General features: G+C 41.4%; 5 non-coding genes across 5 annotated transcripts; all 5 read right to left on the bottom strand.

The window, feature by feature from the left end:
- Positions 1–4,062: 4,062 nt before the first annotated feature.
- Positions 4,063–4,144, bottom strand: trnas-gcu (transfer RNA serine (anticodon GCU)). Its single transcript has one exon. It is a non-coding gene; the product is annotated as a tRNA-Ser (tRNA).
- A 4,042-nt stretch (positions 4,145–8,186) lies between these two features.
- On the bottom strand, positions 8,187–8,268 carry trnas-gcu (transfer RNA serine (anticodon GCU)). Its single transcript has one exon. It is a non-coding gene; the product is annotated as a tRNA-Ser (tRNA).
- Positions 8,269–12,310: 4,042 nt separating this feature from the next.
- Positions 12,311–12,392, bottom strand: trnas-gcu (transfer RNA serine (anticodon GCU)). Its single transcript has one exon. It is a non-coding gene; the product is annotated as a tRNA-Ser (tRNA).
- Positions 12,393–15,726: 3,334 nt separating this feature from the next.
- trnas-gcu (transfer RNA serine (anticodon GCU)) lies at positions 15,727–15,808 on the bottom strand. The gene has a single exon. It is a non-coding gene; the product is annotated as a tRNA-Ser (tRNA).
- Positions 15,809–23,987: 8,179 nt separating this feature from the next.
- trnas-gcu (transfer RNA serine (anticodon GCU)) lies at positions 23,988–24,069 on the bottom strand. The gene has a single exon. It is a non-coding gene; the product is annotated as a tRNA-Ser (tRNA).
- Positions 24,070–25,451: the final 1,382 nt, after the last annotated feature.

Genomic DNA, 25,451 nt, shown 5'->3' with positions numbered 1-25,451 from the left:
CAACAAATGAAAATCCAAAATTCCGTGTGTCACAAAATTAGAATATTACTTAAGGCTAATACAAAAAAGGGATTTTTAGAAATGTTGGCCAACTGAAAAGTATGAAAATGAAAAATATGAGCATGTACAATACTCAATACTTGGTTGGAGCTCCTTTTGCCTCAATTACTGCGTTAATGCGGCGTGGCATGGAGTCGATGAGTTTCTGGCACTGCTCAGGTGTTATGAGAGCCCAGGTTGCTCTGATAGTGGCCTTCAACTCTTCTGCGTTTTTGGGTCTGGCATTCTGCATCTTCCTTTTCACAATACCCCACAGATTTTCTATGGGGCTAAGGTCAGGGGAGTTGGCGGGCCAATTTAGAACAGAAATACCATGGTCCATAAACCAGGCACGGGTAGATTTTGCGCTGTGTGCAGGCGCCAAGTCCTGTTGGAACTTGAAATCTCCATCTCCATAGAGCAGGTCAGCAGCAGGAAGCATGAAGTGCTCTAAAACTTGCTGGTAGAGGGCTGCGTTGACCCTGGATCTCAGGAAACAGAGTGGACCGACACCAGCAGATGACATAGCACCCCAAACCATCACCCAACCATGCAAATTTTGCATTTCCTTTGGAAATCGAGGTCCCAGAGTCTGGAGGAAGACAGGAGAGGCACAGGATCCACGTTGCCTGAAGTCTAGTGTAAAGTTTCCACCATCAGTGATGGTTTGGGGTGCCATGTCATCTGCTGGTGTCGGTCCACTCTGTTTCCTGAGATCCAGGGTCAACGCAGCCGTCTACCAGCAAGTTTTAGAGCACTTCATGCTTCCTGCTTCTGACCTGCTCTATGGAGATGGAGATTTCAAGTTCCAACAGGACTTGGCGCCTGCACACAGCGCAAAATCTACCCGTGCCTGGTTTATGGACCATGGTATTTCTGTTCTAAATTGGCCCGCCAACTCCCCTGACCTTAGCCCCATAGAAAATCTGTGGGGTATTGTGAAAAGGAAGATGCAGAATGCCAGACCCAAAAACGCAGAAGAGTTGAAGGCCACTATCAGAGCAACCTGGGCTCTCATAACACCTGAGCAGTGCCAGAAACTCATCGACTCCATGCCACGCCGCATTAACGCAGTAATTGAGGCAAAAGGAGCTCCAACCAAGTATTGAGTATTGTACATGCTCATATTTTTCATTTTCATACTTTTCAGTTGGCCAACATTTCTAAAAATCCCTTTTTTGTATTAGCCTTAAGTAATATTCTAATTTTGTGACACACGGAATTTTGGATTTTCATTTGTTGCCACTTCAAATCATCAAAATTAAATGAAATAAACATTTGAATGCATCAGTCTGTGTGCAATGAATAAATATAATGTACAAGTTACACCTTTTGAATGCAATTCCTGAAATAAATCAAGTTTTTCAAAATATTCTAATTTACTGGCTTTTACCTGTATACCTTGATGTTGCAGAAAAAAGACCATATATTTTTTTAACCGATTTCCGAACTCTAAATGGGAGAATTTAGGCGAATTAAACGCCTTTTTTTATTCGCTCTCGGAGCGATGACGTCACAACGTGACGTCACATCGGGAAGCAATCCGCCATTTTCTCAAACACATTACAAACACCGAGTCAAATCAGCTCTGTTATTTTCCGTTTTTTCGACTGTTTTCCGTGTCTTGGAGACATCATGCCTCGTCGGTGTGTTGTCGGAGGGTGTAACAACACGAACAGGGATGGATTCAAGTTGCACCAGTGGCCCAAAGATGCGAAAGTGGCAAGAAATTGGACATTTGTTCCGCACACTTTACCGACAAAAGCTATGCTACGACAGAGATGGCAAGAATGTGTATACATCCTGCGACACTCAAAGCAGATGCATTTCCAACTGGACTGGACAGATCAGCTTTTAGGAAAAGAGAGCGGATGAGGGTATGTCTACAGAATATATTCATTGATGAAAACTGGGCTGTCTGCACTCTCAAAGTGCATGTTGTTGCCAAATATATTTCATATGCTGTAAACCTAGTTCATAGTTGTTAGTTTCCTTTAATGCCAAACAAACACATACCAATTGTTGGTTAGAAGGCGATCGCCGAATTCGTCCTCGCTTTCTCCCGTGTCGCTGGCTGTCGTGTCGTTTTCGTCGGATTCGCTTGCATACGGTTCAAACCGATATGGCTCAATAGCTTCAGTTTCTTATTCAGTTTCGTTTTCGCTTCCTGCCTCCACACTACAACCATCCGTTTCAATACATGCATAATCTGTTGAGTCGCTTAAGCCGCTGAAATCCGAGTCTGAATCCGAGCTAATGTCGCTATATCTTGCTGTTCTATGCGCCATGTTTTTTTGTGTTGGCATCACTGTGTGACTTCACAGGAAAATGGACGGGTGTATATAACGATGGTTAAAATCAGGCACTTTGAAGCTTTTTTTAGGGATATTGCGTGATGGGTAAAATTTTGAAAACAACTTCGAAAAATAAAATAAGCCACTGGGAACTGATTTTTAATGGTTTTAACCCTTCTGAAATTGTGATAATGTTCCCCTTTAATAACCAAACCTAGCCAAACAGAATACTAGCTTGAGTCAAAAGCATTTGGGTAGAACACAACACATCAGCAGAGCATCACCTTAAACTCTCTGCCACCTCATCTCATCGTTTGTGTTTCCACTTGGTCTTACCATCCATCCATCCATCCATCCATTTTCTACCACTTGTCCCGTCCGGCGTCGCGTGGGGGTGCTGGAGCCTATTTCAGCTGTATTCGGGCAGAAGGCGGAGTACAGCCTGGACAAGTCGCCACCTCATCGGAGGGCCAACACAGATAGATAGACAACATTCACACTCACATTCACACACTATGGCCAATTTAGGGTTGCCAATCAACCTATCCCTAGGTGCATGTCTTTGGAGGTGGGAGGAAGCCGTAATACCCGGAGGGAACCCATGCAGTCATGGGGAGATCATGCAAACTCCATACAGAAAGATCCCGAGCCCGGGATTGAACTCAGGACCTTCATATTGTGAGGCACATGCACCAACCCCTGTTTCACCGTGCTGCTCGTACTTGGTCTCGTAGATTTTCAAAAAACCACATCCTGTAAGCGGGGTCTTCATCACAGAAATTGTGAAGGCCAAACCATGAAAGGAGGGGAATTAGCTCAAATGGCAGAGCGCTTGCTTCGCATGCGAGAGGTAGCGGGATCAATGCCTGCATTCTCCAACTTTTATGTTTTTATGTTTTTTTCCCTGTCACCAAAAATTCAGTGAGGAAAGCCATCTACATCAAGGTTGAAAAACCACATCTGAGGAGGTGGTCTGCGATATCACCTAACTCCCACATACAACACTGTCCTTTCAACAATTCCTAAAAGACTCTGCAATTTAGCCTCCAACAAACAACAGGAGTTAGAAACCTTCTGGTCACAGATGCTCTTTTGTGCCTTTGTTACAACTGAGGGAAATGCTAGATCTGACAATTCTAAGTCCAAGACTAGATCTGACCAGTCTGACTGAGTCTATGAGCATGAACTGGTGAAACCTACTTGGATGAGAAGCAAAACAATTTCTAAGACAAACCAAACAGTCCAGTTGTAATGGATTGAATGCCCTGAGATTACAATGACCTGGATGAATGAGAACATCCATAGACATTGATGTGTCAAAAAATTTAAATAAAGTTGTATTATTGCACGAACCTTCGGAAAGAGTAGAGATGAGAGTGGGATTCAACCCACATTTCTACGTCAATGTCACAGACAGGGGGAATTGGCTCCAATGGTAGAGTGATTGCTTTGCATGTGAGAGGTAGTGGAATCCATACCTGAATTCTCCAAGATTTGTGTTATTAATTTTTTCTTATATAAGTAAAAATAGGTAAATGAGCATACTTTTTTCCGTTAAAGCTGAGAAGTCATTTTGAGGAAACATGAACAAAGGTAATGTCAGCTCAGCTCTAGAAAGTCGTTGACACATGCCAATGTGATACTCTCTAACCAAAGTCAAACATTGTTATTTTAATATACGCGTTCACAACCTTTCATCAGTTGAAGCCAACCAAAGAGAACAACAGCTCGATGAGGATGGGATTCGAACCCACGTGTGTAGAACACAATGGATTAGCAGTCCATCGCCTTAACCACTCGGCCACCTCATCTTCTCTTTTGATGTTGAAAGTTGCTGAGAGGCTTCAAATAAGACTTTTTATAATCAAGGTCTGCATCACAGCATGCAACCACATGGACATATAGAGGAATTAAGATATTGTTGTGTTATTTTTACAACATTAAAAAAATACTAAACCCTCCTGGTTTTTGGAGTACATAGATTTTGGGTTTTGGAACCAACCGTTGGACTTGATCTGACCAATCTAAGTCTATGAGCACAAACTGATGTAGCTTAATTGGACGAGGGGCAAAACGGCAAGGTCAACTTTGACATGGATGACTGAACAGAGGAGGTGGTCTGCGAAATCACCGAGTATCCACATACAACACTGTCCTTTCAACCATTCCTAAAGGACTCTGCAATTTAGCCTCCAGCAAATAACGGGAGTTAGAAACATCCTGGTCTTAGATGCTCCTTTGGGCATTTGTTACAACTAAAGGAAATGCTAGCGTGGGTGATTCTGTTTATGTTGGGCTGATAGTGGTGGACCCACAGCGATACTTCTGCCACACAATACCACAATGCGAACGAGAGGAAATTCCACTTCAATGACTGTCTTTGGCACTAACAGTGGGATTGCTCTTCTGCATCTCAACAGATGTTTTTCTTATTTCGATAGGGCAGTACCATCTTTGCCCAGGCGCACCCTCCTTTTGTTGCAGTATAGGAATTTGGGGTTTTGGGGCCTGCCACTAGACTAGATCTGACCAATCTGAGTCTATGAACATGAACTGATGAAGCCTACTTGTATGAGAAGCAAAACAATTTCTAAGACAAACCAAACAGTCCAGTTGTAATGGATTGAATGCCCTGAGATTACAATGACCTGGATGAATGAGAACATCCATAGACATTGATATATTGAACAAATTTAATTAAAGAAAACCTTCAGAAACTGTAGAGCCAGATGAGAATGGAATTCAACCCAAATCTGTACGTCAGTGTCAGAGACAGAAGGGGAATTAGCTCAAGTGGTAGAGCGCTCGCTTTGCATGTGAGAGGTAGTGGGATCGATGCCTGCATTCTCCAAAACTTGTGTTATTAGTTTTTACTGTCAATAAAAGGTTTAAATTAAATTAAAATAGGTCACTTAGCAGAAATGTTTCTGTTAACGCTGAGAAGACATGGACACAGAAAGGAATGAAGGTATTGTCAGAACATTAATAAATAGTAGAGTCTGAAAATGATGAAATTTTAACCCACTAGTGTAGAACACTGAGCATCAAAAGAGGGGGAATTAGCTCAAATGGTAGAGCACCTGCTTAGCATGCGGGAGGTAGCAGGATCAATACCTGCATTCTCCACATATTATCTTATGGATTTTTTTGGGCAACAAAAGACATCAAAAACTTTTCACATTTTCTTGTAGTCAGACAACATTTTGCACTGGTCGCCCAGGGGCGGTCCCCATATCTGCGGTCCCCTCCAAGGTTTCTCATTACGCCCATTGGCTTGGGTTTTTTCTTGCTCTGATGTGGGATCTGAGCCGAGAATGTCTTTGTGGCTTGTGCAGCCCTTTGAGACACTTGTGATTAAGGACTATTTAAATAAACTTTGATTGATTTATTTCGGTTTATTGGATGTCATTTTTACCTGACATGTTGGATTGTCATCTGTAGTCTTCTTCAGAAGGGTCACCTGACCACTGTGACATGTTGCCTGTCAGCTGTTCTTATAGGCGTGGCCAAACAGGCAGACCTGTCAAGTCTACCTGGATGGTTCCCCCGAAAATATTGTCTTACGACAAGAACATTTGGAAAGTATATCAATAAGAAGACATAAAAAAACGTTTTGAGAGACATCAAAAAAGTTAAAAATAGGTAAATGAGCAGTACTTTTCTGCCTAACACATTTTGCATGTTAAAGCTGAGGAGCCATTTTGATCAATTTGGAGACAGATGAAGAATGGTAAGGTAATGCCAACTCAGCTATACAAAGTCATTAACACATGACAGTGTGATAGTCTGTAACCACAGTCAAACATTGTTACTCTGATCCAAATTTTTACAATCTTGCATTAGTTGAGGCCAACTCAAGGGATCCTGACGTCCTGATGAGGATGGGAGTCGAACCTACTCAAAAATAACAAAGAGACTTAACAACAGGGGGAATTAGTTCAATTGGTACAGTGCTTACTCTGTGTGTGAGGGATAGTACAATCAATACCTGTTTTCTCCAGATATTATATTATTAGTTTTTTACTGTTTTTTACAACTCAAGGCATCCTCTAAGTTAAAAACAGGTAAGTGAGCAGATCTTTGTATGTCAAAGCTGAGTAGACATTTTAGGGGGACATCAAAAAAAGGTACAGTCATAACAGCTCAGCTCTACAAAGTCATTGACCTATGACAGTCTGATACTTTGTTACCACTGTCATTGTTACTCTGATCTACGTTTTCACAACCTTGACTCAGAAGAGGCCATTAAAAATCTAACTGACGTTCATATTTATAACCAGAGCAAAAAACCTGAATTCAAAACCTTAACCCTACATTGAAAACTTACATAACATACATGAAAGGTTATGTACAATCAAAACACTAGCTTAATAACCAAACCTAGCCAAACAAAATACTAGCTTGAGTCAAAAGCATATGGGTAGAACACAACACATCAGCAGAGCATCACCTTAAACTCTCTGCCACCTCCTCTCATCGTTTGTGTTTCCACTTGGTCTTACCTTCCATCCATCCATCCATTTTCTACCACTTGTCCCGTCCGGGGTCGCGGAGGGTGCTGGAGCCTATTTCAGCTGTATTTGAACATTAGGCGGGGTACACCCTGGACAAGTCGCCACCTCATAGCAGGGCCAACACAGATAGACAGACAACATTCACACTCACATTCACACACTAGGACCAATTTAGTGTTGCCAATCAACCTATCCCCAGGCGCATGTCTTTGGAGGTGGGAGGAAGCCGGAATTCCCGGAGGGAACCCATGCAGTCACGGGGAGAACATGCAAACTCCACACAGAAAGATCCCCAGCCCGGGATTGAACTCAGGATCTTCATATTGTGAGGCACAAGCAGCAACCCCTGTTTCACCGTGCTGCCCATACTTGGTCTAGTAGATTTTCAAAATTCCACATCCTGTAAGCGGGGTCTTCATCACAGAAATTGTGAAGGCCAATTCATGAAAGGAGGGGAATTGGCTCAGTGGTAGAGCGCTTGCTTCGCATGCGAGGATTGATACCTGCATTCTCCAAATTCTATGTTATTAGGTTTTTTTCCCTGTCACCAAAAATTCCGTGAGGAAAGCCATCTCCATCAAGGTTGAAAAACCACCCCTGAGGAGGTGGTCTGCGATACCACCTAACTCCCACATACAACACTGTCCTTTCAACAATTCCTAAAAGACAGGAGTTAGAAACCTTCTGGTCACAGATGCTCTTTTGTGCCTTTGATACAACTGAAGGAAATGCTAGATCTGACAATTCTAAGTCCAAGACTAGATCTGACCGGTCTGACTGAGTCTATGAGCATGAACTGGTGAAACCTACTTGGATGAGAAGCAAAACATTTTCTAAGACAAACCAATCAGTCTAGTTGCAATCGATTGAATGCCCTGAGATTACAATGACCTGGATGAATGAGAACATCCATAGACATTGATGTGTCAAAAAATTTAAATAAAGTTGTATTATTGCACGAACCTTCGGAAAGAGTAGAGATGAGAGTGGGATTCAACCCACATTTCTACGTCAATGTCACAGACAGGGGGAATTGGCTCCAATGGTAGAGTGATTGCTTTGCATGTGAGAGGTAGTGGAATCCATACCTGAATTCTCCAAGATTTGTGTTATTAATTTTTTCTTATATAAGTAAAAATAGGTAAATGAGCATACTTTTTTCCGTTAAAGCTGAGAAGTCATTTTGAGGAAACATGAACAAAGGTAATGTCAGCTCAGCTCTAGAAAGTCGTTGACACATGCCAATGTGATACTCTCTAACCAAAGTCAAACATTGTTATTTTAATATACGCGTTCACAACCTTTCATCAGTTGAAGCCAACCAAAGAGAACAACAGCTCGATGAGGATGGGATTCGAACCCACGTGTGTAGAACACAATGGATTAGCAGTCCATCGCCTTAACCACTCGGCCACCTCATCTTCTCTTTTGATGTTGAAAGTTGCTGAGAGGCTTCAAATAAGACTTTTTATAATCAAGGTCTGCATCACAGCATGCAACCACATGGACATATAGAGGAATTAAGATATTGTTGTGTTATTTTTACAACATTAAAAAAATACTAAACCCTCCTGGTTTTTGGAGTACATAGATTTTGGGTTTTGGAACCAACCGTTGGACTTGATCTGACCAATCTAAGTCTATGAGCACAAACTGATGTAGCTTAATTGGACGAGGGGCAAAACGGCAAGGTCAACTTTGACATGGATGACTGAACAGAGGAGGTGGTCTGCGAAATCACCGAGTATCCACATACAACACTGTCCTTTCAACCATTCCTAAAGGACTCTGCAATTTAGCCTCCAGCAAATAACGGGAGTTAGAAACATCCTGGTCTTAGATGCTCCTTTGGGCATTTGTTACAACTAAAGGAAATGCTAGCGTGGGTGATTCTGTTTATGTTGGGCTGATAGTGGTGGACCCACAGCGATACTTCTGCCACACAATACCACAATGCGAACGAGAGGAAATTTCACTTCAATGACTGTCTTTGGCACTAACAGTGGGATTGCTCTTCTGCATCTCAACAGATGTTTTTCTTACTTCGATAGGGCAGTACCATCTTTGCCTAGGCACACCCTCCTTTTGTTGGAGTATAGGAATTTGGGGTTTTGGGGCCTGCCACTAGACTAGATCTGACCAATCTGAGTCTATGAACATGAACTGATGAAGCCTACTTGTATGAGAAGCAAAACAATTTCTAAGACAAACCAAACAGTCCAGTTGTAATGGATTGAATGCCCTGAGATTACAATGACCTGGATGAATGAGAACATCCATAGACATTGATGTATTGAACAAATTTAATTAAAGAAAACCTTCAGAAACTGTAGAGCCAGATGAGAATGGAATTCAACCCAAATCTGTACGTCTGTGTCAGAGACAGAAGGGGAATTAGCTCAAGTGGTAGAGCGCTCGCTTTGCATGTGAGAGGTAGTGGGATCGATGCCTGCATTCTCCAAATCTTGTGTTATTAGTTTTTACTGTCAAGAAAAGGTTTAAACTAAATTAAAATAGGTCACTTAGCAGAAATGTTTCTGTTAACGCTGAGAAGACATGGACACAGAAAGGAATTAAGGTATTGTCAGAACATTAATAAATAGTAGAGTCTGAAAATGATGAAATTTTAACCCACTAGTGTAGAACACTGAGCATCAAAAGAGGGGGAATTAGCTCAAATGGTAGAGCACCTGCTTAGCATGCGGGAGGTAGCAGGATCAATACCTGCATTCTCCACATATTATCTTATGGATTATTTTTGGCAACAAAAGACATCAAAAACTTTTCACATTTTCTTGTAGTCAGACAACATTTTGCACTGGTCGCCCAGGGGCGGTCCCCATATCTGCGGTCCCCTCCAAGGTTTCTCATTAAGCCCATTGGCTTGGGTTTTTTCTTGCTCTGATGTGGGATCTGAGCCGAGGATGTCTTTGTGGCTTGTGCAGCCCTTTGAGACACTTGTGATTAAGGACTATTTAAATAAACTTTGATTGATTTATTTCGGTTTATTGGATGTCATTTTTACCTGACATGTTGGATTGTCATCTGTAGTCTTCTTCAGAAGGGTCACCTGACCACTGTGACATGTTGCCTGTCAGCTGTTCTTATAGGCGTGGCCAAACAGGCAGACCTGTCAAGTCTACCTGGATGGTTCCCCCGAAAATATTGTCTTACTACAAGAACATTTGGAAAGTATATCAATAAGAAGACATAAAAAAACGTTTTGAGAGACATCAAAAATGTTAAAAATAGGTAAATGAGCAGTACTTTTCTGCCTAACACATTTTGCATGTTAAAGCTGAGGAGCCATTTTGATCAATTTGGAGACAGATGAAGAATGGTAAGGTAATGCCAACTCAGCTATACAAAGTCATTAACACATGACAGTGTGATAGTCTGTAACCACAGTCAAAACATTGTTACTCTGATCCAAATTTTTACAATCTTGCATTAGTTGAGGCCAACTCAAGGGATCCTGACGTCCTGATGAGGATGGGAGTCGAACCTACTCAAAAATAACAAAGAGACTTAACAACAGGGGGAATTAGTTCAATTGGTACAGTGCTTACTCTGTGTGTGAGGGATAGTAGAATCAATACCTGTTTTCTCCAGATATTATATTATTAGTTTTTTACTGTCAACTCAAGGCATCCTCTAAGTTAAAAACAGGTAAGTGAGCAGATCTTTGTATGTCAAAGCTGAGTAGACATTTTAGGGGAACATGAAAAAAAGGTACAGTCATAACAGCTCAGCTCTACAAAGTCATTGACCTATGACAGTCTGATACTTTGTTACCACTGTCATTGTTACTCTGATCTACGTTTTCACAACCTTGACTCAGAAGAGGCCATTAAAAATATAACTGACGTTCATATTTATAACCAGAGCAAAAAACCTGAATTCAAAACCTTAACCCTACATTGAAAACTTACATAACATACATGAAAGGTTATGTACAATCAAAACACTAGCTTAATAACCAAACCTAGCCAAACAGAATACTAGCTTGAGTCAAAAACATTTAGGTAGAACACAACACATCAGCAGAGCATCACCTTAAACTCTCTGCCACCTCCTCTCATCGTTTGTGTTTCCACTTGGTCTTACCTTCCATCCATCCATCCATTTTCTACCACTTGTCCCGTCCGGGGTCGCGGAGGGTGCTGGAGCCTATTTCAGCTGTATTTGAACATTAGGCGGGGTACACCCTGGACAAGTCGCCACCTCATAGCAGGGCCAACACAGATAGACAGACAACATTCACACTCACATTCACACACTAGGACCAATTTAGTGTTGCCAATCAACCTATCCCCAGGCGCATGTCTTTGGAGGTGGGAGGAAGCCGGAATTCCTGGAGGGAACCCATGCAGTCACGGGGAGAACATGCAAACTCCACACAGAAAGATCCCCAACCCGGGATTGAACTCAGGATCTTCATATTGTGAGGCACAAGCAGCAACCCCTGTTTCACCGTGCTGCCCATACTTGGTCTAGTAGATTTTCAAAATTCCACATCCTGTAAGCGGGGTCTTCATCACAGAAATTGTGAAGGCCAATTCATGAAAGGAGGGGAATTGGCTCAGTGGTAGAGCGCTTGCTTCGCATGCGAGGATTGATACCTGCATTCTCCAAATTCTATGTTATTAGGTTTTTTTCCCTGTCACCAAAAATTCCGTGAGGAAAGCCATCTCCATCAAGGTTGAAAAACCACCCCTGAGGAGGTGGTCTGCGATACCACCTAACTCCCACATACAACACTGTCCTTTCAACAATTCCTAAAAGACAGGAGTTAGAAACCTTCTGGTCACAGATGCTCTTTTGTGCCTTTGATACAACTGAAGGAAATGCTAGATCTGACAATTCTAAGTCTAAGACTAGATCTGACCAGTCTGACTGAATCTATGAGCATGAACTGGTGAAACCTACTTGGATGAGAAGCAAAACATTTTCTAAGACAAACCAATCAGTCTAGTTGCAATCGATTGAATGTCCTGCGATTACAATGACCTGGATGAATGAGAACATCCATAGACATTGATGTGTTAAAAAATTGAAATAAAGTTGTATTAATGCACGAACCTTCGGAAACAGTAGAGATGAGAGTGGGATTCAACCCAAATTTCAACGTCAATGTCACAGACAGGGGGAATTGGCTCCAATGGTAGAGCGATCGCTTTGCATGTGAGAGGTAGTGGAATCCATTCCTGAATTCTCCTAATTTTGTGTTATTAATTTTTTCCTATATAAGTAAAAATAGGTAAATGAGCATACTTTTTTCCGTTAAAGCTGAGAAGTCATTTTGAGGAAACATGAACAAAGGTAAAGTAATGTCAGCTCAGCTCTAGAAAGTCGTTGACACATGCCAGTGTGATACTCTGTAACCAAAGTCAAACATTGTTATTTTAATATACGCGTTCACAACCTTTCATCAGTTGAAGCCAACCAAAGAGAAAAACAGCTCGATGAGGATGGGATTCGAACCCACGCGTGGAGAACACAATGGATTAGCAGTCCATCGCCTTAACCACTCGGCCACCTCATCCTGTCTATTAATGTCAAAAGTTTCTGAGAGGCTTCAAATAAGACTTTTCATAATCAAGGTCTACATCTCAGCATGTAACCACATGGACATATAGAGGAATTAAGATATTGTTGTTTTATTTTTACAACATTAAAAAAAGCTCAAGTGGTAGAGCGCTCGCTTTGCATGTGAGAGGTAGTGGGATCGATGCCTGCATTCTCCAAATGTTGTGTTATTAGTTTTTACTGTCAATAAAAGGTTTCCTCTAAATTAAAATAAGTCACTTAGCAGACATGTTTCTGTTAACGCTGAGAAGACATGGACACAGAAAGGATTGAAGATATTGTGGTATTGTCAGAACATTAATAAATAGTAGAGTGTGATGATGATGAAGCTTTAACCCACTAGTGTAGAACTCTGAGCACCAAAAGAGGGGGAATTAGCTGAAATGGTAGAGCACCTGCTTAGCATGTGGGAGGTAGCAGGATCAATACCTGCATTCTCCAAATATTATCTTAACTTTTCACATTTTCTTGTAGTCAGACAACGTTTTGCACTGGTCGCCCAGTGGCGGTCCCCATATCTGCGGTCCCCTCCAAGGTTTGTCATTACGGCCATTGGCTTTGGTTTTTTCTTGTTTTGATGTGGGATCTGAGCCGAGGATGTCTTTGTGGCTTATGCAGCCCTTTGAGACACTTTTGATTAAGGACTATTTAAATAAACTTTGATTGATTTATTTCGGTATATTGGATGTCATTTTTACCTGACATGTTTGGATTGTCATCTGTAGTCTTCTTCAGAAGGGTCACCTGACCACTGTGACATGTTGCCTGTCAGCTGTTCTTATAAGCGTGGCCAAACAGGCAGACCTGTCAAGTCTACCTGGATGGTTCCCCCGAAAATATTGTCCTACGACAAGAACATTTGGAAAGTATATCAATAAGAAGACATAAAAAAACGTTTTGAGAGACATAAAAAAAGTTAAAAATAGGTAAATGAGCAGTACTTTCCTGCCTAACACATTTTGTATGTTAAAGCTGAGGAGCCATTTTGATCAATTTGGAGACGGATGAAGAAAGGTAAGGTAATGCCAGCTCAGCTCTACAAAGTCATTAACACATGACAGTGTGATAGTCTGTAACCACAGTCAAACATTGTTACTCTGATCTACATTTTTACAATCTTGCATCAGTTGAGGCCAACTCAAGGGAACCTGACGTCCTGATGAGGATGGGAGTTGAACCTATTCAAAAATAACAAAGAGACTTTACAACAGGGGGAATTAGCTCAATTGGTACAGTGCTTACTCTGTGTGTGAGGGATAGTACAAATATTACCTTTCTTCTCCAGATATTATATTATTAGTTTTTTACTGTCAACTCAAGGCATCCTCTAAGTTAAAAACAGGTAAGTGAGCAGATCTTTGTATGTCAAGCTGAGTAGACATTTTAGGGGAACATGAAAAAAAGGTACAATCATAACAGCTCAGCTCAACAAAGTCATTGACCTATGACAGTCTGATACTCTGTTACCACTGTCATTGTTACTCTGATCCACGTTTTCACAACCTTGACTCAGAAGAGGCCATTAAAAATCTAACTGACGTTCATGTTTATAACCAGAGCAAAAAACCTGAATTCAAAACCTTAACCCTACATTGAAAACTTACATAACTTACATGAAAGGTTATGTAAAATCCAAACACTCGCTTAATAACCAAACCTAGCCCAACAAAATACTAGCTTGAGTCAAAAGCATTTGGGTAGAACACAACACATCAGCAGAGCATCACCTTAAACTCTCTGCCACCTCATCTCATCGTTTGTGTTTCCACTTGGTCTTACCATCCATCCATCCGTCCATCCATTTTCTACCGCTTGTCCCGTCCGAGGTTGCGTGGGGGTGCTGGAGCCTATTTCAGCTGTATTCGGGCAGAAGGCGCGGTACACCCTGGACAAGTCGCCACCTCATCGTAGGGCCAACACAGATAGATAGACAACATTCACACTCACATTCACACACCAGGGCCAATTTAGTGTTGCCAATCAACCTATCCCCAGGTGCATGTCTTTGGAGGTGGGAGGAAGCCGGAATACCCGGAGGGAACCCATGCAGTCACGAGGAGAACATGCAAACTCCACACAGAAAGATCCCGAGCCCGGGATTGAACTCAGGACATTCATATTGTGAGGCACATGGACTAACCCTTGTCTCACCGTGCTGCCCATACTTGGTCTAGTAGATTTTCAAAATTCCACATCCCGTTAGCAGGGTCTTCATCACAGAAATTGTGAAGGCCAAACCATGAAAGGAGGGGAATTAGCTCAAATGGTATAGCGCTTGCTTCGCATGCGAGAGGTATCGGGATCGATACTTGCATTCTTCAAATTTTATGTTATTAGTTTTTTTTCCCTGTCACCAAAAATATAGTGAGGAAAGCCATCTACATCAAGGTTGAAAAACCACCCCTGAGGAGGTGGTCTATGATACCACCTAACTCCCACATACAACATTGTCCTTTTAACAATTCCTAAAAGACTCTGCAATTTATCCTCCAACAAACAACAGGAGTTAGAAACCTTCTGGTCACAGATGCTCTTTTGTGCTTTTGATACAACTGAAGGAAATGTTAGATCTGACAATTCTAAGTCTAAGACTAGATCTGACCAGTCTGACTGAATCTATGAGCATGAACTGGTGAAACCGACTTGGGTGAGAAACAAAACATCTTCTAAGACAAACCAATCAGTCTAGTTGCAATCGATTGAATGACCTGAAATTACAATGACCTGGATGAATGAGAACATCAATAGACATTGATGTGTTAAAAAATAGAAATAAAGTTGTATCATTGCACGAACCTTCGGAAACAGTAGAGATGAGAGTGGGATTCAACCCAAATTTCTACGTCGATGTCATAGACAGGGGGAATTGGTTCCAATGGTAGAGTGATCGCTTTACATGTGGGAGGTAGTGGAATCCATACCTGAATTTTCCAAATTTTGTGTTATTATTTTTTTCTTATAAAAGTAAAAATAGGTAAATGAGAACATTTTTTTCCGTTAAAGCTTAGAAGTCCATCCATCCATCCATCCATTTTCTACCGCTCATTCCCTTCGGGGTCACGGGGGGCTCTGGAGCCTATCTCAGCTACAATTGGGCGGAAGGCGGGTACACCCTGGACAAGTCGCCACCTCATCGCAGAACTGAGAAGTCATTTTGAGGAAACATGAAGAAAGGTAAAGTAATGTCAGCTCAGCTCTAGAAAGTTGTTGACAAACTGTAACCAAAGACAAACATTGTTATTTTAATATACGAGCTCACAACCTTTCGTCAGTTGAAGCCAACAACAGCTCGATGAGGATGGGATTCGAACCCACGCGTGTAGAACACAATGGATTAGCAGTCCATCGCCTTAACCACTCGGCCACCTCATCTTCTCTATTAATGGCAAAAGTTGCTGAGAGGCTTCAAATAAGACTTTTCATGATCAAGGTCTACATCACAGCATGTAACCACATGGACATATAGAGGAATTAAGATATCGTTGTGTTATTTTAACAACTTTAAAAAAATACTAAACCCTCCTGGTTTTTGGAGTACATATATTTTGGGTTTTGGCACCAACCGTTGGACTTGATCTGACCAATCTAAGTCTATGAGCAAAAACAGATGAAGCTTACTTGGATGAGGGGCAAAATGGCAAGGTCTACCTTGATATGGATGACTGAACAGAGGAGGTGGTCTGCGAAACCACTGAGTATCCACTTACAACACTGTCCTTTTAACCATTCCTAAAGGACTCTGCAATTTAGCCTCCAGCAAATAACGGGAGTTAGAAACATCCTGGTATCAGATGTTCCTTTGTGCATTTGTTACAACTAAAGGAAATGCTAAAGTGGGTGATTCTGTTTATGTTGAGCTGATAGTGGTGGATCCACAGCGATACTTCTGCCACACAATACCACAATGCGAACGAGGGGAAATGCCACTTCAATGACTGTCTTTGGCACTAACAGTGGAATTGCACTTCTGCATCTCAACAGATGCTTTTCTCACTACGATAGGGCAGTACCATCTTTGCCCAGGCACACCCTCCTTGTGTTGGAGTATAAGAATTTGGGGTTTTGGGGTCAGCCACTAGACTAGATCTGACCAATCCGAGTCTATGAGCATGAACTGATGAAGCCTACTTGTATGAGAAGCAAAACAATTTCTAAGACAAACCAAACAGTCCAGTTGTAATGGATTGAATGCCCTGAGATTACAATGACCTGGATGAATGAGAACATCCATAGACATTGATGTATTAAAAACATTTAAATAAAGAGAACCTTCAGAAACAGTAGAGCCAGATGAGAATGGGATTCAACCCAAATCTATATGTCAGTGTCACAGACAGAGGGGGAATTAGCTCAAGTGTTAGAGCGCTCGCTTTGCATGTGAGAGGTAGTGGGATCGATGCCTGCATTCTCCACATATTATGTTATTAGTTTTTACTGTCAATAAAAGGTTTCCTCTAAATTAAAATAGGTCACTTAGCAGAAATGTTTCCGTTAACGCTGAGAAGACATGGACACGGAAAGGAATGAAGGTATTGTCAGAAAATTAATAAATAGTAGTGTCTGATGATGATGAGATTTTAAGCCACTAGTGTAGAACACTGAGCATCAAAAGAAGGGGAATTAGCTCAAATGGTAGAGCACCTGCTTAGCATGCGGGAGGTAGCAGGATCAATACCTGCATTCTCCAAATATTATCTCATGGGTTTTTTTGGCAACAAAAGACATCAAAAACTTTTCACATTTTCTTGTAGTCACCGGTCGCCCAGGGACGGTCCCCACATCTGCGGTCCCCTCCAAGGTTTCTCATTACGCCCATTGGCTTGAGTTTTTTCTTGCTCTGATTTGGGATCTGAGCCAAAGATGTCATTGTGGCTTGTGCAGCCCTTTGAGACACTTGTGATTAAGGATTATTTAAATAAACTTTGATTGATTTATTTCGGTATATTGGATGTCATTTTTACCTGACATGTTTGAATTGTCATCTGCAGTCTTCTTCAGAAGGGTCACCTGACCACTGTGACATGTTGCCTATCAGCTGTTCTTATAGGTGTGGCCAAACAGGCAGACCTGTCAAGTCTACCTGGATGGTTCCCCCGAAAATATTGTCTTACGACAAGAACATTTGGAAAGTATATCAATAAGAAGACATAAAAAAGCGTTTTGAGAGACATCAAAAACGTTACAAATAGGTAAATGAGCAGTACTTTCCTGCCTAACACATTTTGTATGTTAAAGCTGAGGAGCCATTTTGATCAATTTGGAGACATATGAAGAAAGGTAAGGTAATGCCAGCTCAGCTCTACAAAGTCATTAACACATCTACAGTGTGATAGTCTGTAACCACAGTCAAACATTGTTACTCTGATCTACGTTTTCACAACCTTGCATCAGTTGAGGCCAACTCAAGGGAACCTGACGTCCTGATGAAGATGGGAGACGAACCTACTCAAAATTAACAAAGAGACTTAACAACAGGGGGAATTAGCTCAATTGGTACAGTGCTTGCTCTGTGTGTGAGGGATAGTAGAATCAACACCTGTCTTCTCCAGATATTAGATTATTTGTTTTTTACTGTCAACTCAAGGCATCCTCTAACTTAAAAACAGGTAAGTGAGCAGATCTTTGTATGTCAAAGCTGAGTAGACAATTTAGGGGAACATGAAAAAAAGGTACAATTATAGCAGCTCAGCTCTACAAAGTCATTGACCTATGACAGTCTGATACTCTGTTACCACTGTCATTGTTACTCTGATCTACGTTTTCACAACCTTGACTCAGAAGAGGCCAATAAAAATCTAACTGACGTTCATGTTTATAACCAGAGCAAAAAACCTGAAATCAAAACCTTAGCCCTACATTGAAAACTTACATAACTTACATGAAAGGTTATGTAAAATCCAAACACTAGCTTAATAACCAAACCTAGCCAAACAGAATACTAGCTTGAGTCAAAAGCATTTAGGTAGAACACAACACATCAGCAGAGCATCACCTTAAACTCTCTGCCACCTCATCTCATCGTTTGTGTTTCCACTTGGTCTTACCATCCATCTATCCATCCATCCATTTTCTACTGCTTGTCCCGTCCGGGGTCGCGTGGGGGTGCTGGAGCCTATTTCAGCTGTATTCGGGCAGAAGGCGGTGTACACCCTGGACAAGTCGCCACCTCATCGCAGGGCCAACACAGATAGATAGACAACATTCACACTCACATTCACACACTAGGGCCAATTTAGTGTTGCCAATCAACCTATCCCCAGGTGCATGTCTTTGGAGGTGGGAGGAAGCCGGAATACCCGGAGGGAACCCATGCAGTCACGGGGAGAACATGCAAACTCCACACAGAAAGATCCCGAGCCCGGGATTGAACTCAGGACCTTCATATTGTGAGGCACATGCACCAACCCCTGTTTCACCGTGCTGCCCATACTTGGTCTAGTAGATTTTCAAAATTCCACATCCTGTAAGCGGGGTCTTCATCACGGAAATTGTGAAGGCCAAATCACGAAATTAGGGGAATTAGCTCAAATGGTAGAGCGCTTGATTAGCATGCGAGAGGTATCGGGATCGATACCTGCATTCTCCAACTTTTATGTTATTAGGTTTTTTTCCCTGTCACCAAAAATTCAGTGAGGAAAGCCATCTACATCAAGGTTGAAAACCACCCCTGAGGAGGTGGTCTGTGATACCACCTAACTCCCACATACAACACTGTCCTTTCAACAATTCCTAAAAGACTCTGCAATTTAGCCTCCAACAAACAACAGGAGTTAGAAACCTTCTGATCACAGATGCTCTTTTGTGCCTTTGTTACAACTGAGGGAAATGCTAGATCTGACAATTCTAAGTCTAAGACTAGATCTGACCAGTCTGACTGAGTCTATGAGCATGAACTGGTGAAACCTACTTGGATTAGAAGCAAAACATCTTCTAAGACAAACCAATCAGTCTAGTTGCAATCGATTGAATGCCCTGAAATTACAATGTCTTGGATGAATGAGAACATCCATAGACATTGATGTGTTAAAAAATTGAAATAAAGTTGTATTATTGCACGAACCTTCGGAAACAGTAGAGATGAGAGTGGGATTCAACCCAAATTTCTATATCTATGTCATAAACAGGGGGAATTGGCTCCAATGGTAGAGCGATCGCTTTGCATGTGAGAGGTAGTGGAATCCATACCTGAATTTTCCAAATTTTGTGTTATTATTTTTTTCTTGTATAAGTAAAAATAGGTAAATGAGCATATTTTTTTCCGTTAAAGCTGAGGCGCCATTTTGAGGAAACATGAAAAAAGGTAAAGTAATGTCAGCTCAGCTCTAGAAAGTCGTTGACACATGCCAGTGCAATACTGTAACCAAAGTCAAACATTGTTATTTTAATATAGGCGTTCACAACTTTTCGTCAGTTGAAGCCAACCAAAGAGATCAACAGCTCGATGAGGATGGGATACGAACCCACGCATGTAGAACACAATGGATTAGCAGTCCTTAACCACTCGGCCACCTCATCTTCTCTATAAATGTCAAAAGATGCTGAGAGGCTTCAAATAAGACTTTTCATAATCAAGGTCTACATCACAGCATGCAACCACATGGACATATAGAGGAATTAAGATATTGTTGTGTTATTTTTACAATATTAAAAAAATACTAAACCCTCCTGGTTTTTGGAGTACAAATATTTTGGGTTTTGGCACCAACCGTTGGACTTGATCTGACCAATCTAAGTCTCTGAGCACAAACTGATGAAGCTTACTTGGATGAGGGGCAAAACGGGAAGGTCGACTTTGACATGGATGACTGAACAGAGGAGGTGGTCTGTGAAACCACCGACTATCCACATACAACACTGTCCTTTTAACCATTCCTAAAGGATTCTGCAATTTAGCCTCCAGCAAATAACGGGAGTTAGAAACATCCTGGTCTCAGATGCTCCTTTGTGCATTTGTTACAACTAGAGGAAATGCTAACGTGGGTCATTCTGTTTATGTTGGGCTGATAGTGGTGGATCCACAGCGATACTTCTGCCACACAATACCACATTGCGAACGAGAGGAAATTCCACTTCAATGACTGTCTTTGGCACTAACAGTGGGATTGCTTTTCTGCATCTCAACAAATGTTTTTCTCACTACGATAGGGCAGTACCATCTTTGCCCAGGCACACCCTCTTTGTGTTGGAGCATAAGAATTTGGGGTTTTGGGGCCAGCCACTAGACTAGATCTGACCAATCTGAGTCTATGAGCATGAACTGATGAAGCCTACTTGTATGAGATGCAAAACAATTTCTAAGACAAACCAAACAGTCCAGTTGTAATGGATTGAATGCCCTGAGATTACAATGACCTGGATGAATGAGAACATCCATAGACATTGATGTATTGAACAAATTTAAATAAAGAGAATCTTCAGAAACAGTAGAGCCAGATGAGAATGGGATTCAACCCAAATCTGTACATCTGTATCAGCGACACAGGGGGAATTAGCTCAAGTGGTAGAGCGCTCGCTTTGCATGTGAGAGGTAGTGGGATCGATGCCTGCATTCTCCAAATGTTGTGTTATTAGTTTTTACTGTCAATAAAAGGTTTCCTCTAAATTCAAATAGGTCACTTAGCAGAAATGTTTCTGTTAACGCTGAGAAGACATGGACACAGGAAGGAATGAAGATATTTTGGTATTGTCAGAACATTAATAAATAGTCTGATGATAATGAGATTTTAACCCACTTGGGTGGAACACAAAACATCAAAAGAGGCGGAATTAGCTCAAATGGTAGAGCACCTGCTTAGCATGCGGGAGGTAGCAGGATCAATACCTGCATTCTCCAAATATTATCTTATGGATTTTTTTTGGCAACAAAAGACATCAAAAACTTTTCACATTTTCTTGTAGTCAGACAACATTTTGCCCATTGGCTTGAGTTTTTTCTTGCTCTGATGTGGGATCTGATCCAAAGATGTCATTGTGGCTTGTGCAGCCCTTTGAGACACTTGTGATTAAGGACTATTTAGATAAACTTTGATTGATTTATTTCGGTATATTGGATGTCATTTTTACCTGACATGTTTGGATTGTCATCTGCAGTCTTCTTCAGAAGGGTCACCTGACCACTGTGACATGTTGCCTGTCAGCTGTTCTTATAAGCGTGGCCAAACAGGCAGACCTGTCAAGTCTACCTGGATGGTTCCCCCGAAAATATTGTCTTACGACAAGAACATTTGGAAAGTATATCAATAAGAAGACATAAAAAAGCATTTTGAGAGACATCAAAAAAGTTAAAAAAAAAAAAAAAAAAAAAAGGTAAATGAGCAGTGCTTTCCTGCTTAACACATTTTGCATGTTAAAGCTGAGAAGCCATTTTGATCAATTTGGAGACTGGTGAAAAAAGGTAAGGTAATGCCAGCTCAGCTCTACAAAATCATTAACACATGACAGTGTGATAGTCTGTAACCACAGTCAAACATTGTTACTCTGATCTACATTTTTACAATTTTGCATCAGTTGAGGCCAACTCAAGGGAACCTGACGTCCTGATGAGGATGGGAGTCGAACCTACTCAAAAATAACAAAGAGATTTAACAACAGGGGGAATTAGCTTAATTGGTACAGTGCTTCCTCTGTGTGTGAGGGATAGTAGAATCAACACCTGTCTTCTCCAGATATTAGATTATTTGTTTTTTACTGTCAACTCAAGGCATCCTCTAAGTTAAAAACAGGTAAGTGAGCAGATCTTTGTATGTCAAAGCTGAGTAGACCTTTTAGGGGAACATGAAAAAAAGGTACAATTATAGCAGCTCAGCTCTACAAAGTCATTGACGTATGACAGTCTGATACTCTGTTACCACTGTCATTGTTACTCTGATCTACGTTTTCACAACCTTGACTCAGAAGAGGCCAATACAAATCTAATTGACGTTCATGTTTATAACCAGAGGAAAAAACCTGAATTCAAAACCTTAGCCCTACATTGAAAACTTACATAACTTACATGAAAGGTTATGTAAAATCCAAACACTAGCTTAATAACCAAACCTAGCCAAACAAAATACTAGCTTGAGTCAAAAGCATATGGGTAGAACACAACACATCAGCAGAACATCACCTTAAACTCTCTGCCACCTCATCTCATCGTTTGTGTTTCCACTTGGTCTTACCATCCATCCATCCATCCATTTTCTACCGCTTGTCCCGTCCGGGGTCGCGGGGGGTGTATGAGCCTATTTCAGCTGTATTCGGGCAGAAGAAGGGGTACACCCTGTACAAGTCACCACCTCATCGCAGGGCCAACACCGATAGATAGACAACATTCACACTCAAATTCACACACTAGGGCCAATTTAGTGTTGCCAATCAACCTATCCCCAGGTGCATGTCTTTGGAGGTGGGAGGAAGCCGGAATACCCGGAGGGAACCCATGCAGTCATTGGGAGAACATGCAAACTCCACACAAAAAGATCCCGAGCCCGGGATTGAACTCAGGACCTTCATATTGTGAGGTACATGCACCAACCCTTGTTTCACAGTGCTGCCCAAACTTGGTCGAGTAGATTTTCAAAATTCCACATCCTGTAAGCGGGGTCTTCATCACAGAAATTGTGAAGGCCAAGTCATGAAAGGAGGGGAATTAGCTCAAATGGTAGAGCGCTTGCTTCGCATGCGAGAGGTAGCGGGATCGATACCTGCATTCTCCAACTTTTATGTTATTAGTTTTTTTTCCCTGTCACCAAAAATTCAGTGAGGAAAGCCATCTACATCAAGGTTGAAAAACCACCCCTGAGGAGGTGGTCTGCGATACCACCTGACTCCCACATACAACACTGTCCTTTCAACAATTCCTAAAAGACTGCAATTTAGCCTCCAACAAACAACAGGAGTTAGAAACCTTCTGGTCACAGATGCTCTTTTGTGCCTTTGTTACAACTGAGGGAAATGCTAGATCTGACAATTCTAAGTCCAAGACTAGATCTGACCAGTCTGACTGAATCTATGAGCATGAACTGGTGAAACCTACTTGGATGAGAAGCAAAACATTTTCTAAGACAAACCAATCAGTCTAGTTGCAATCAATTGAATGCCCTGAGATTACAATGACCTGGATGAATGAGAACATCCATAGACATTGATGTGTTAAAAAATTGAAATAAAGTTGTATTATAGCACGAACCTTCGGAAACAGTAGAGATGAGAGTGGGATTCAACCCAAATTTCTACGTCAATGTCACAGATAGGGGGAATTGGCTCCAATGGTAGAGCGATCGCTTTGCATGTGAGAGGTAGTGGAATCCATACCTGAATTCTCCAAATGTTGTGTTATTAAATTTTTCTTATATAAGTAAAAATAGGTAAATTAGCATACTTTTTTCCGTTAAAGTTGAGAAGTTATTTTGAGGAAACATGAACAAAAGTAAAGTAATGTCAGCTCAGCTCTAGAAAGTCGTTGACTCATGCCAGTGTGATACACTGTAACCAAAGTCAAACATTGTTATTTTAATATACGCGTTCACAACCTTTCATCAGTTCAAGCCAACCAAAGAGAACAACAGCTCAATGAGGATGGGATTTGAACCCACGTGTGTAGAACACAATGGATTAGCAGTCCATCGCCTTAACCACTCGGCCACCTCATCTTCTCTATAAATGTCAAAAGTTGCTGAGAGACTTCAAATAAGACTTTTCATAATCAAGGTCTACATCACAGCATGCAACCACATGGACATATAGAGGAATTAAGATATTGTTGTGTTATTTTTACAACATTAAAAAAATACTAAACCCTCCTGGTTTTTGGAGTACATATATTTTGGGTTTTGGCACCAACCGTTGGACTTGATCTGACCAATCTAAGTCTATGAGCACAAACTGATGAAGCTTAATTGGATGAGGGGCAAAACGGCAAGGTCAACTTTGACATGGATGACTAAACAGAGGAGGTGGTCTGCGAAACCACCGAGTATCCACATACAACACTGTCCTTTTACCATTCCTAAAGGACTCTGCAATTTAGCCTCCAGCAATTAACGGGAGTTAGAAACATCCTGGTCTCAGATGCTCCTTTGTGCATTTGTTACAACTAAAGGAAATGCTAACTTGGGTGATTCTGTTTATGTTGGGCTGATAGTGGTGGATCCACAGCGATACTTCTGCCACACAATACCACAATGCGAACGGGGGGACATTCCACTTCAATGACTGTCTTTGGCACTAACAGTGGGATTGCTCTTCTGCATCTCAACAGATGTTTTTCTCACTACGATAGGGCAGTACCATCTTTGCCCAGGCACACCCTCCTTGCATTGGAGTTTAAAAATTTGGGGTTTTGGGGCCAGCCACTAGACTAGATCTGACCAATCTGAGTCTATGAGCATGAACTGATGAAGCCTACTTGTATGAGAAGCAAAACAATTTCTAAGACAAACCAAACAGTCCAGTTGCAATGGATTGAATGCCCTGAGATTACATTGACATGGATGAATGAGAACATCCATAGACATTGATGTATTGAAAACATTTAAATAAAGAGAACCTTCAGAAACAGTAGAGCCGGATGAGAATGGGATTCAACCCAAATCTGGACGTCTGTGTCAGAGACAGAGGGGGAATTAGCTCAAGTGGTAGAGCGCTCGCTTTGCATGTGAGAGGTAGTGGGATCAATGCCTACATTCTCCAAATGTTGTGTTAATAGTTTTTACTGTCAATAAAAGGTTTAAACTAAATTAAATTAGGTCACTTAGCAGAAATGTTTCTGTTAACGCTGAGAAGACATGGACACAGAAAGGAATGAAGGTATTGTCAGAACATTAATAAATAGTAGACTCTGAAAAATGATGACATTTTAACCCACTAGTGTAGAACATCTACATTTTTAAAATCTTGCATCAAATGAGGCCAACTCAAGGGAACATGACGTCCTGATGAGGATGAGAGTCGAACCTACTCAAAAATAACAAAGTAACTTAAGAACAGGGGGAATTAGCTCAATTGGTACAGTGCTTCCTCTGTGTGTGAGGGA

This window comes from Nerophis lumbriciformis, linkage group LG01 (assembly GCF_033978685.3).
Source record: "Nerophis lumbriciformis linkage group LG01, RoL_Nlum_v2.1, whole genome shotgun sequence".
Taxonomy (NCBI): domain Eukaryota; kingdom Metazoa; phylum Chordata; class Actinopteri; order Syngnathiformes; family Syngnathidae; genus Nerophis; species Nerophis lumbriciformis.
The sequence above is the reverse complement of the archived record's forward strand: the minus strand, read 5'-3'. Positions and strand labels throughout refer to the sequence as shown.